General features: G+C 48.2%; 1 pseudogene; it reads right to left on the bottom strand.

The window, feature by feature from the left end:
* Positions 1–344: 344 nt before the first annotated feature.
* Positions 345–13,457, bottom strand: part of LOC127058553 (zinc finger protein 850-like) — a 124,019-nt pseudogene continuing 110,906 nt past the window's right edge.

The raw sequence follows: 13,457 nt of genomic DNA, 5'->3' as shown, positions 1-13,457 counted from the left end.
GTGATGGGGTGACTTAGACATTCCGTCCTTCCCCACCTCCTTTCAGTGTCACAGAGCCTGAAATGACCCTTATTTCCCTGACACTGCTCCAGTTCATCATCATATTTAAATATATTTTAAATGAGAAAAAAAGTCAACAAAATAACGGCTCTTCTGCACAATCCAGGGTAATGTGAGAACAACTGGGAATGAGACAATCTGTCCTCAAAGAGGAACTTGACGTCTCTAACAATAACTTTGCACTGGGAAGAGGAGTATAAATGTGAATCTCCAGGTTTGTTCAGACAAGGAAATGTGATGGTGGTTAGGTCAGATCAGGAGGAAATGTGCTAGATAACCCCACCCACTATCCATGGCCCATGTCTTTACTGCAAGAATAGCTGTCTTTTTACATCAGGAAAGTGAACTCAAGCTAGCTAACTCCATGGCAACCACAGTGATGAGACCCAGGTAGATTTTATCTCAATGTAGCTGGTGAAGACACCCCCCATCTCCCCCACCTGGGGTGATGACATTCCTGGTAGAAAGGACACCCACTCCCATGACTCGCAGGACAATGGAGTTGATAGAAAGGAACACAGGATCCACCCCAAAGACGGGCGAGCTTCAAAAGTGGGCAACTCATGTGTGGGAGCTGAGGGACTACAGTGTGCAAAATATGCAAACAACCTTAACACTCACTACCTGGGAACTGTTAAAAGAATTAAAGAAAAAAAATTTTCTGACAGCTCTAGAGAAGGTTTTTATGAAGTTTATCTCCTTTACGGATTCTCTGATGTTTAGAAAGGCCTGAGCTATGAGTGAAGCTTTTCCCACACTCGCAGCATTCATAGGGTCTCTGCCCACTGTGGATTCTGTAATGTGTAATACGGGTTGAGTTCTGAGAGAAGCTTTTCCCGCACTCACTGCATTCATACGGTTTCTCTCCCGTGTGGACTCTCTGGTGAGAGATAAGGGAGGAGAAGTGAGTGAAACGTTTCCCGCACTCACTGCATTCATAGGGTCTCTCTCCTGTGTGCATCCGCTGATGTATAGTACGGTTTGAGCTCCGAGAGAAGCTTTTCCCACACTCGCAGCATTCGTAAGGTCGCTCTCCCGTGTGCATTGTCTGATGAGAGATAAGAGCTGATCTCTGAGTGAAGCTTAGCCCCCACTCACTGCATTCATCGGGTCTCTCTCCTCTGTGTATTCGCTGATGCCCACCAGAAACCCCCTTAAACCCCCAGGGACCCCTCCAGCCTGGATGCAGGTATCTCTGCCCAACACAAACTGCCTAAGCACTCCCCCGGGAACCCTCCAGCCTGGACCTAGGTATCTGTGCTCCCCCAACACTCTAATTCCCCCTGGAAGCCCTATTGCCTGGACGTAGGTATCTCTGCCCCCCACAAACCCCCTAAGCTTCCCAGGGACCCCTACAGCCTAGATGTAGGTATCTCTGCCCCCCAGAAAACCCCTAATCCACCCAGAAACCCCTACAGCATGGACTTAGGTATCTGTGCCCCCCAGGAACCCCTAAACCCCCCAGGAACCACTCCAACCTGGACATAGATATCTGTGCCTCCCAAAAAACCCTAAGCCCCCCAGGGACCCCTAGAGTATGGAGATAGGTATCTCTGCTGTCCGCATAACCCCCTAATCCTACCTGTGGCAGTTTGTTAACCTTTGCATGGCCCACACAGAGCCATCCTCAGTGGTTCTTGCCTGCTGCAGGCTTAAGGGTGGGGGCAAAGTTAAGGTTGCATTGAAAGGGGGGGGCATTTACATTAACTTCTCATTTCCTGGTTCGCAGAGGTTTGTTTAGTTACCATCTATACCAGAGGTGGGCAAAGTACCCTCCTGCCTCCCTTGTTTTCTTTCCCTTGAGCAGGGTTGCCTGTTTCCAAACCCTCTGTGATCTCCCAGCTGGAAGGAGGGGCAGAGCCGTGGGTCCTGGATCTCCAGGGTTCAGAGTAAAACTAGATCCTGAGAAGTCCCTGGACAGGTGAGGAAACATTAAACCAACCCAGAAACTGTAAGTGAATGAGAGAGCCAGCTGGGATTCCCCACACAGACTCTGTGAGCTCAGGACAGTCCCCAGCAGATCTCACTCCTGGCTTCCTACAGATGGTGATTGACACCTTGGCTGGAGCTGCCTCCCTTCCGACTGAGTGTTCGGATGGGGTGTGGGCAGGGCCGGCCTTGGGGAAATGGCACCCAGGGCAAACTTGCATTTTGGTGCCCCTGGCTCCCATGGGCATGGCACTCCCCCATTCCCTCTGTCCCCCATGGGCTCACCAGGCTCCCGACTCTCCCTTCCCCCCAGCCCCTTCGCTCCAAATACCTGCTCCCCCTTCACTCCTAACTTCTGCTCCCTCCAGCCCCTCCCAACACCTGCCCCCTCCTGTGCCCCTAAGCCCTGCACTGTGCCCCTTCACCTCAACCCCTTCCCCTCCCTCCTGTGCCCCTAAGCCCTGCACTGTGCCCCCTTCACTACAACTCCTTCCCCTACCTCATGTGCCCCTAATCCCAGGACTGTGCCCCCTTCACTAGTACCCCCTGCACCTCCCTCCTGCACCCTGAACCCCTGTGTGGTGCATACCGCCTTCACCCCAAACCCTGCCCCCTGCACCCCAATCCCTTCCCCCTCCTGAGCCCCCAACCCCTGCAGTGTGCCCCCTTTGCCCCTAACCCTTGCATCCTCCTGCACCCAAGTGGGGCACCTGACCTAGATGCACAAAGCAGCTGCCATTGCTGCTCACTCCCCCACTGGACTGCTGCTCCCCTGCCCCACGCAGCCCTGGGGGCCTGGGAGAGGGGAGCAAGGAGCGACGTCAGGGCTTCCTGCACTCAGATCACTTTCCCTGCAGGCTGTGTAAGGGGAGGGCGGGAGAGCAGCTGCTCCTGATGCCTTGGCATAGCCCAGGTGGGGAAGTGACCTGGATGCAGGGAGCCCTGGTGTGTGTGTTGTGGGGAGGATATGAAGGAGTGTGTGTATGTTGAAGGGAGTGTGTGAAGGACTGTGTGTGTGTGTGCATTGAAGGGAGTGTGTGAAGGACTGTGTGTGTGTGTGTGTGTGTTGAAGGGAGTGTGTGAAGGACTATGTGTGTGTGTGTGTGTGTGTTGAAGGGAATGTGTGAAGGACTGTGTGTGTGTGTGTGTGTGTTGAAGGGAGTGTGTGAAGGACTGTGTGTGTGTGTCTGTGTGTGTTGAAGGGAGTGTGTGAGGGACTGTGTGTGTGTGTGTGTTGGAGGGAGTGTGTGAAGGACTGTGTGTGTGTGTGTTGAAGGGAGTGTGTGAAGGACTGTGTGTGTGTCTGTGTGTGTTGAAGGGAGTGTATGAGGGACTCTGTGTGTGTGTGTTGAAGGGAGTGTGTGAAGGACTGTGTGTGTGTGTGTGCTGAAGGGAGTGTGTGAAGGAGTGTGTGTGTGTGCGCCTCAGTGAGTGAGAGCGCTGTCTCTTTAAGAAAGTTCTCAGGATCAGGATCCTGAACTAGGCTTGTTCAAACACAAGCAGCTGCCTGCGGCTCCGGCCCCAGAGAGGCAGCAGCACACGCAGATTCCCCCTGTGTCGTCACCCCAACTCAGTGTAAATCGTCTACCCGGGTGGGGGGGAGGGGGACACCCCACCGTCAATCAGCACCTCCCCCCACAGAGCAGTCAGGAGGATGATCCCAGTCAAGAGTGGACAGGGGCGACTCCAGGGGTGAACAGAGAGTGGGGAGATGGAGGGACAGGAACAGCAGCAGCTGTACACGTAGAGGAGGGCGGAGGAGGGGCCCCTCTGCTCTGCAGAAGTCACCTGGCTCTGACGCTGGTCGTCCAACTGCCCCCTGCAGCTCAGGTCTCTCTCACTCCCCCACACAGCTGCTTATCTGCCTCCCTGTGCTGCTTTCATCAGCCAAGCGAGCCTCTCGGCAGCAGGTCAGAGGGGAATCCAAACCCTGCGCCCAGCATCCCCTTGGGTGGGGCACCCATTCGGCCCACCCTAAAGGCCGGTCCTGGGTGTGGAGCAGAATTGATCCCATCCACTGTCTCCTATGGGGAAGAGTTTGGGGGAATTCAGTCCCCAATTTTTACTTTCTGTCTCTCCAGCACTTACTTGGGTTTACTCTCTGCCTTTCCATCCCAAATTCTGAGATTTCTCCTGTCTTCTAGCAGGTGAGGGAGAGCGAGGAGCAGAATCCTCACCAGGAAGATGCTGAGCTCGCTGAAGCGCATGGGGAATTACTGCCAAGATCCAAAGGGAGCGTGTCTAGCCCCCGTGAGCAGGGAAAAGCTGGTGAAAGTTACCAGAGAGAGAGCAGGGCAGCCACTCGGAGGAGAGAATGGATGAACCCATTAATTGTCAGGGAACTCACAGGAACCTCAAGGAAAATACATCCCAGGAGAAAATCCTCAGGGAAAAGAGAGAGAATACATGTAGTGAGTGTGGGAAAATCTTCAGTTACTGCTCAGCCCTTATTCGACATCAGATAATCCACACGAAAGAGAGACCCTACGAATGCTGTGAGTGTGGGTAAAGCTTCAATCATCCCTCAGCCCTTAGTAGGCATCAGCAAATACACAGAGGAGAGAGACCCTATGAATGCAGTGAGTGCAGGAAAAGCTTCTCTCGGAGCTCAACCCTTATTACACATTATAGAATCCACACCAGGCAGAGACCCTATGAATGCTGCGAGTGTGGGAAAAGCTTCGTTCATAGTTCAGGCCTTTCTAAACATCAGAGAATCCATAAGGAGATAAACTTCATAAAAACCTTCTCTAGAGCTGTCAGAAGATTTTTTCTTTAATTCTTTTGACAGTTCCCAGATAGTGAGAGTTAAGGCTGTTTGCATCTTTTGCCCACTGTAGTCCCTCAGCTCCCACACGAGTTGCGCACTTTTGAAGCTCGCCCATCTTTGGGGTGGATCCTGTGGTCCTTTCTATCAACTCCATTGTCCTGCGAGTCATGGGAGTCGGTGTCCTTTCTATCAGGAATGTCATCACCAGAGGTGGGAAAGATAGGGGGTGTTTTCAACCAGCTACATTGAGATAAAATCTACCTGGGTCTCATCTCTGTGGTTGCCATGGAGTTAGCTAGCTTGAGTTCACTTTCCTGATGTAAAAAGACAGCTATTCTTGCAGTAAAGACATGGGCCATGGATAGTGGGTGGGGTTATCTAGCACATTTCCTCCTGATCTGACCTAACTACCGTCACATTTCCTTGTCTAAACAAACCTGGAGATTCACATTTATACTCCTTCTCCCAGTGCAAAGTTATTGTTAGAGACGTCAAGTTCCTCTTTGAGGACAGATCGTCTCATTCCCAGTTGTTCTCACATTACCCTGGATTGTGCAGAACAGCAGTTATTTTGTTGACTTTTTTTCTCAAGTAAAATATATTTAAATATGATGAAGATCTGGAGCAGTGTCAGGGAAATAAGGGTCATTTCAGGCTCTGTGACACTGGAAGGAGATGGGGTGACTCAGAGATTCTATCCTTCCCCATCACCCCAGAACTGTTACCTTGTGTCTGAGCCATGCAGAGTTCACCCCTTCATATTCCTTCACTTCCCAACGTGTCCGGTGAGGTCATGTTCTTGGCTGTCCATGCTTGGGAATGGTGCTTGGACGTCTTTGATCCTAAATCAGAGACAGTCTGGCAAGAGCTGAAAGTGTCACAGACCTGGAAGGGGATTTCAAATGGATCCCAAGCACTGTTCAAATCCCCTTTTCCCTCTATTGGCAAAGCCACTTCTGAGAAGGTCGGCTGTTTTTTCCGCCCTTTCTGTAGGTGCTAAAACTTCTGTAAATAACACTAATGAGACAGCGCTGGGTGAAGCAGGTTTCAGTGGATCAGGGGAGAATTTCTCATCCTGATTCTGAGACATCAGACATAACCTAGTCTGGAATTTCACTTTAAATTAAAATGAAAGTGTCTTCTACCTGTCTGTGATATGGGTTTTCTATCTTTCATGAAGGCTCCTTGGTCATATAACTGCATGTTAGTGTTTTTTGACAGATTGTAGCTCAGATTTATTGGGAAATTTCACACAAATGACCATCATTCTTTACTTCAGGTTTGTTTTCCCCCCATCCCTGCATGGTGACATGGAGAAAATTCAAATACAATTCAGTTAACAGGAGAGAATACTCATAGCTGGTGGACATATTATCAGAGAAACAGTCTGTTTTTAAATCTCCACTCTGAAAAGGTGAATAGCAGCAGACCCCAAATGGTGCAACTGACGGAAGTAAGTGCACATGGTCACAGAGTAGTTCGATTGTTTAAGTCAATATTGTCTCAGATGATCCAGGAATAGAATTCCACAGCAAGTGACTTGGAACTAGGCAAAATGCCCAGGTATTTAGTTCCCAAGGTATTTGTGACCCAGTCCCTACAGGAGGTTACCTCTGAAGAGATCTCCTGGCTAATCCCAAAATTTGGGAAATGCTGTCTGTGATGAGGTGCATCAACCCTGAACTGGCACTGCTAGGGTTAACTGCACCCTGTGGGCTGAAGAGGCCACAGCCTCTCACCCTCTCTGGGCATGCTCCGACTGGAGATGGAGTATAAAAGGGAGCAGCTCAGCCTGGGCGGACTGGGGAGAACAAACCTATGTTGTTGGCACGGGGTGTGTGGGGGGGAGAGCCCAGGGCTGGGTGGCAGGAGGCTGCAGGTGAGGGGAAGCCCAGTGCTTGGTCAGCAGGAGAGTGTGGCAGGGAGCCCAGGGCTGGGGTGGGGGAAGCCAAAATTTGTTTTGCTTAGGGCGGCAAAAAACCTAGAGCCAGCCCTGCCTCCACGCACTGTGAGGTAGGTAGGAGCGGATCATTATTATCTCTGCTTGAAAGGGGGAGAAACTAAGGCTGAGAAAGGAGCATTGACTTGTCTTAGGTCACACAGCCAGGCAGTGGCAGAGTTGGGAATAGGACCCAAGAGCCCTGATTTTCAAACTAACCATTGGATCTTGAATTTCAGACATTGGATGACCTGAGTAAAGTGTTCTTAGATGAGCTACAGACTAGCAACAGTGCGCAGTAATTATTCAGCAAGTATTTGAGGAGAACTGCAATGTTAGAGAGAATCATGGACTGCTCAGAGACAATTAATGCAGAGAAGCAGCAAAATTCATCAAACATTGAACTGGTTCTGACTTATTTCCTTGGTCTTAAAAGAGAACACTAAGGACCTGAGTGTCCTCCCTGTCAATAACCCCTGCTCAGTCAATCAGGGTAGAGACTTGAGGACGGGAGGCTGCGGGATCCCACCAGAGAGCCCAAAGGATGGCCCAGGTCACTGGTGGGGATCACTACCTGAGCACTAGTTCAGCCCCACATTTATGGGTGGACCTCCCACAGTGGGAGCTGCAGAGCATTCCCCCACAACACACACATGTACACACAGACACCCCTCCTGGTGTTGGGAGGAGAACAGGTAAAAGGACAAAGGACACAAGAGAAGAACAGAAAGGAGGGAGGGATGGAGGAAGAGGTGAAACAAAAAGTACAAGCCGTAATGTCCCCAGTGATTCTAAGGGACAAAATCCCACTTGCAGAATAAAATTCTGCCTCCTTAAGCTCGTGTTTTCCATGCCTAGAATTCAACTGTCACCAGGTGGAACAGACTGAACAGGTTTCAAACCTCCAGGAGGCTCTTACCTTCTAAACAGGGACGACTGTTTTCTAGTAAAATCACTAAAAGGGAAGGAGAAAACTCGAAAGAGGTTCCTCCTGGAGCTCATGTACGTGAACCCGAATACTCCCTCAGTCCTCAAAGAGAGACCTGGAGAAGGAGACTTGCTAAAGCAAAGCCACATGGGTCTCTGAGGTTCCCCTGGTCCCTCGCCCCTGTCCTGCATGGCTGATGTCAGCATCTCTCTGTGAAGTCACCACCTCCCCACCACCTTTGACCGATAGTTTGAGGTCCTACAAAAGGCCTTTGTGATGTCACTGTCACACCCCTCCCTTACTGGGCTAGTGTCCTGCCCCTGGCCAGGCACTTTGGAGGTTTGAGCTACTTCCTGTGGATCACCCCACTCAAGGAGCGTTCGTTCTAGGAAACAAGCCGGCTAGACAAGAAAACCTCAGATGCTGCTCCCAATGCTACACTCAGTTTTTCACAAATTAGTCTATTTTATTCATAGATTCATAGACTCTAGGACTGGAAGGGACCTCGAGAGGTCATAGATTCCAGTCCCCTGCCCTCATGGCAGGACCAAATACTATCTAGACCATCCCTGATAGACATTTATCTAACCTACTCTGAAATATCTCCAGAGATGGAGATTCCACAACCTCCCTAGGCAATTTATTCCAGTGTTCAACTACCCTGACAGTTAGGAAATTTTTCCTAATGTCCAACCTAAATCTCCCTTGCTGCAGTTTAAGCCCATTGCTTCTTGTTCTATCATTAGAGGCTAAGGTGAACAAGTTTTCTCCCTCCTCCTGATGACACCCTTTTAGATACCTGAAAACTGCTATCATGTCCGCTCTCAGCCTTCTCTTTTCCAAACTAAATAAACCCAATTCTTTCAGCCTTCCTTCATAGGTCGTGTTCTCAAGACCTTTAATCATTCTTGTTGCTCTTCTCTGGACCCTCTCCAATTTCTCCACATCTTTCTTGAAATGTGGTGCCCAGAACTGGACACAATACTCCAGTTGAGGCCTAACCAGCTCAGAGTAGAGTGGAAGAATGACTTCTCGTGTCTTGTTTACAACACCCCTGTTAATGCATCCCAGAATCACGTTTGCTTTTTTTGCAACAGTATCACACTGTTGACTCATATTTAGCTTGTGGTCCACTATGAGCCCTAGATCTCTTTCTGTCATACTCCTTCCTAGACAGTCTCTTCCCATTCTGTATGTGTGAATCTGATTGTTCCTTCCTAAGTGGAGCACTTTGCATTTGTGTTTATTGAACTTAATCCGGTTTACCTCAGACCATTTCTCCAATTTGTCCAGATCATTTTGAATTTTGACCCTGTCCTCCAAAGTAGTTGCAATCCCTCTCAGTTTGGTATCGTCTGCAAACTTATTAAGTGTACTTTCTATGCCAGCATCTAAGTTGTTGATGAAGATATTGAACAGAACCGGTCCCAAAACAGACCCCTGCGGAACCCCACTTGTTATACCTTTCCAGCAGGACTGGGAGCCATTAATAACTACTCTCTGAGTACGGTTATCCAGCCAGTTATGCACCCACCTTATAGTAGCCCCATCTAAATTGTATTTGCCTAGTTTATTGATAAGGATATCATGTGAGACCGTATCAAATGCCTTACTAAAGTCTAGGTATACCACATCCACCACTTCTCCCTTATCCACAAGACTCATTATCCTATCAAAGAAAGCTATCAGATTGGTTTGACACAATTTGTTCTTTACAAATCCATGCTGGCTATTCCCTATCACCTTACCACCTTCCAAGTGTTTGCAGATGATTTCTTTAATTACTTGCTCCATTATCTTCCCTGGCACAGAAGTTAAACTAACTGGTCTGTAGTTTCCTGGGTTGTTTTTATTTCCCTTTCTATAGATGGGCACTATATTTGCCCTTTTCCAGTCTTCTGGAATCTCTCCCGTCTCCCATGACTTTCCAAAGATAATAGCTAGAGGCTCAGATACCTCCTCTATTAACTCCTTGAGTATTCTAGGATGCATTTCATCAGGCCCTGGTAACTTGCAGGCATCTAACTTTTCTAAGTGATTTTTAACTTGCTCTGTTTAGAAGATAAAATAAAAACGTACCCCCTTCCCATAAGCATTCACTTTGTTAGACATTCCTTCAGACTTCTCAGTGAAGACTGAAACAAAGAAGTCATTAAGCATCTCTGCCATTTCCAAGTTTCCTGTTACTGTTTCTCCCTCCTCACTGAGCAGTGGGCCTACCCTGTCCTTGGTCTTCCTCTTGCTTCTAATGTATTGATAAAAAGTTGTCTTGTTTCCCTTTATTCCCATAGCTAGTTTGAGCTCATTTTGTGCCTTTGCCTTTCTAATCTTGCCCCTGCATTCCTGTGTTTTGCCTATATTTATCCTTTGTAATCTGACCTAGTTTCCATTTTTTATATGACTCCTTTTTATTTTGTAGGTCATGCAAGATCTCGTGGTTAAGCCAAGGTGGTCTTTTGCCACATTTTCTATCTTTCCTACCCATCGGAATAGCTTGCTTTTGGGCCCTTAATAGTGTCCCGTTGAAAAACTGCCAACTCTCCTCAGTTGTTTTTCTCCTCAGTCTTGAATCCCATGGGACCTTACCTATCAGCTCTCTGAGCTTACCAAAATCCGCCTTCCTGAAATCCATTGTCTCTATTTTGCTGTACTTCCTTCTACCTTTCTTAGAATTGCAAACTCTATGATTTCATGATCACTTTCACCCAAGCTTCCTTCTTCTTTCAAATTCTCAACAAGCTCCTCCCTATTTGTTATAATCAAGTCTAGAACAGCTTCCCCCCTAGTAGCTTTTTCAACCTTCTGAAATAAAAAGTTGTCTGCAATGGAGTCCAGGAACTTATTGGATAGTCTGTGCCCCGCAGTGTTATTTTCCCAACATATATCTGGATAGTTGAAGTCCCCCATCACCACCAAATCTTGGGCTTTGGATGATTTTGTAAGTAGTTTAAAAAAAGCCTCATCCACCTTTTCCACCTGGTTAAGTGGCCTGTAGTAGACTCCTAGCACGACATCACCCTTGTTTTTTACCCCTTTTATCCTAACCCAGAGACTCTCAACACTTCTGTCTCCTATGTCCATCTCCACCTCAGTCCAAGTGTGTACATTTTTAATATATAAGGCAACACCTCCTCCCTTTTTCCCCTGTCTATCCTTCCTGAGCAAACTATACCCATCCACACCAACATTCCAATCGTGTTTTATCCCACCAAGTTTCAGTGATGCCAACAATGTCATAGTTGTATTTATTTATTAGCACTTCCAGTTCTTCCTGCTTATTACCCATACTTCTCGCATTTGTATATAGGCATCTAAGATACTTGTCCCAGCTCTTCCCCAATCCACCCTCAGTCTGGGCCTCTGGCTCCCAGCCCGACCTCAACCCCTTACCGCTGTCTGCACCCCTCTCCCCAGCAAGCAACAGCCCCACCCCCAGCCCCAGTTCTCGATCTCGGCTTCCAAGGGGCCACAGCCATGGCTAAGAGGGCACAGTGTGAAATGTTTGGGGACCACTGTTTTAGGGTGACATCCTCAATCACTTCTCTGCAGTCCAATAAAAGCTATTCCTCACCCACCTACCCCTCCATCAGAGCGGACTAGGTATGTTCTGCTGCCCTTCACTCATACAGGAAGGAGAATAACATTTTATTCCACTCAATCCTAAAGCGATTTCTAACCCACCACCATCCCAAACTGGTCATTTTGGGGAAGCGGCCCCACCATGCTGCATAGCTAGGCAGAGTAGGTGTGTCTATGCAAACACGGTCTGTTCCTGAAGTCTTTCCCCGGCTCCTCACTAGATGTGAGGGGGGAACTCATTCAGACCCTGTTTACGCTTAGTATTGGGAAACTCCTTAGTGGCCCTATCTCTGCTGGCCTTAGATTTCTCCTGCTGTCCCTTTTCTTACAGCTCAGATGAGGTGGCCGAGTGTTTAAGGTGATGGATTGCTAATCTATTGTGCTCTGTATGCATGGGTTCAAATCCCATCCTCATTGGATGCAGTTAGTCTTGACTCTTCTTTTATAGACAACCATCTCCCCCCTTGGTACAATAACAGACCCAACAATGTTGCTTCTTGCAAATAAAACCTTCTCAGAAACTCGGACACTCCCCCTTGCTATAAATAAAATGTCTGAATCCCAGATTTCTAAAAAATGTCTCTAGTTCTGTATTTCGTAGTTTTTATCTAAAAAGGTAATGTTACCGCAAGCTGAATAAGGCAACGCTTCAAAGGAAAACGTTAGAAATGGTAGGGGAGAAATAGGAAAGGAAAAAGCCCCTTTTCTCAGGAGATACAAACTCGACTTCCTTCTGTCTCTATCACCAGTGGATTTAGCCTCCCTCCTCATGTGCTGTAAATAAAATAAAGAGGAGATAAGGTGGTTTGGCACAAACCAAGTAAGTGTAGTCAGGGTAAAGGTACAGAAAACTGGGGGAACAGGGGAAAATGCAAATGTAATGAATACAATGAAACAGTGACTGGCTTTGGGAGCTTAACGCTCAGGCCCATAAACCCTCCCTTGGAAACTGGAAAACACTAAACGATGCCCCAGCACAGAAACCTTTTCCCACTGTTCAGGTGCAGTGGATCCCACGTGCCGGCACGATGCCCAGGACCTTCCACTCTCCGGCTGATTTAGAGCCGTTGAGGAGCAACACTGGGGAGTCCGGATGGCAGTTGGGTTCGTCGCTGGCAGGGAGGCCCTCTGGGATGCTGGAAACCAGGAATGCAGGATGGCAGGAATGGGAGTGACAGGCCTCCTGTTCCTCAGTCTCACGATGGGTCTTCACTCTCCAGCTCAGGAGCACTGTGAAGACTCAACCGTGTACGAGTGATAGAGAGATTCTCTCCTTCACCTTCACTGCAGAACGGTTACCTTTTGTCCGAGCCAGACAGTTTATCTTCATCACATTCTATCCATCCACTTCTCAAAGTGTCGTGTGATGAAGCATTCTCCATTGTCTGTGCTTGGATATGATGTTTTGACTGCTTTAATCCTATGTCAGAGTTGCTATGAGTGGAGATGAAAGTGTCGAAGACCTGGGAGAGGAATTCAAACGGATCCCAAACACAGTGTGATCATTGGGAGTTCAAATCCCAGGTTCCATCTATTGGTAAAGCCACTTCTGGCAAGGTGGCTGTTCTGTCCCCCATTATGGCACAAGTTTGGAATACGGGCAGCACAGAGCCAATATTCATAACATCAACTACAAAAATGAAACACATCTAGAGATAGCATAATTATAATCAGCCAATCAGAACCTCTCCATAGACCCCTTACGTACATAAAAACCTTTATACAATATTGGCTGCAACTATAGAACAGTGGTCGCAATGGTGACAGGTACAGATTATGTCAATAATGTCACAGGAGGTGACACGGTATCAGTGAGACTGATACTGGAATCCTGCCTCCAGTTTTGGTGTCCTCATTTGAAAAAGATGATGTGAAATTGGAGCTGGGTCAGCAAAGAGCCACCAAATGTTCTGAGGGCTGGAGAAAAATGCCTTCCAGTGAGGTCTAATCGTCTCTTCTGGCCATAAAGTCGACTAATTTGTGAAAAACTGAGTGTAGCAATGGGAGCAGCATCTGAGGTTTTCCTGTCTAGCTGGCTTGCTGCCTAGAACGAATGCTCCTTGAGTGGGGTGATCCACAGGGAGTAGCTTAAAACTGCAAAGAGGCTGGCCAGCGGCAGGACATTGGAACAGCAAGGGAGGGGTGTGGCAGTGACATCAAAAAGGGCTTTTGCAGGATCTCAGACTATTGGTCAAAGGTGGTGGGGAGGTGGTGACCTCACAGAGAGATGCTGACATCAGTCAGGCAGGACA

Source organism: Gopherus flavomarginatus, chromosome 9 (genome assembly GCF_025201925.1).
Source record: "Gopherus flavomarginatus isolate rGopFla2 chromosome 9, rGopFla2.mat.asm, whole genome shotgun sequence".
Lineage (NCBI taxonomy): Eukaryota > Metazoa > Chordata > Testudines > Testudinidae > Gopherus > Gopherus flavomarginatus.
Note: the sequence above shows the minus strand (reverse complement) of the source record. Positions and strands in the feature narration are given on the sequence as shown.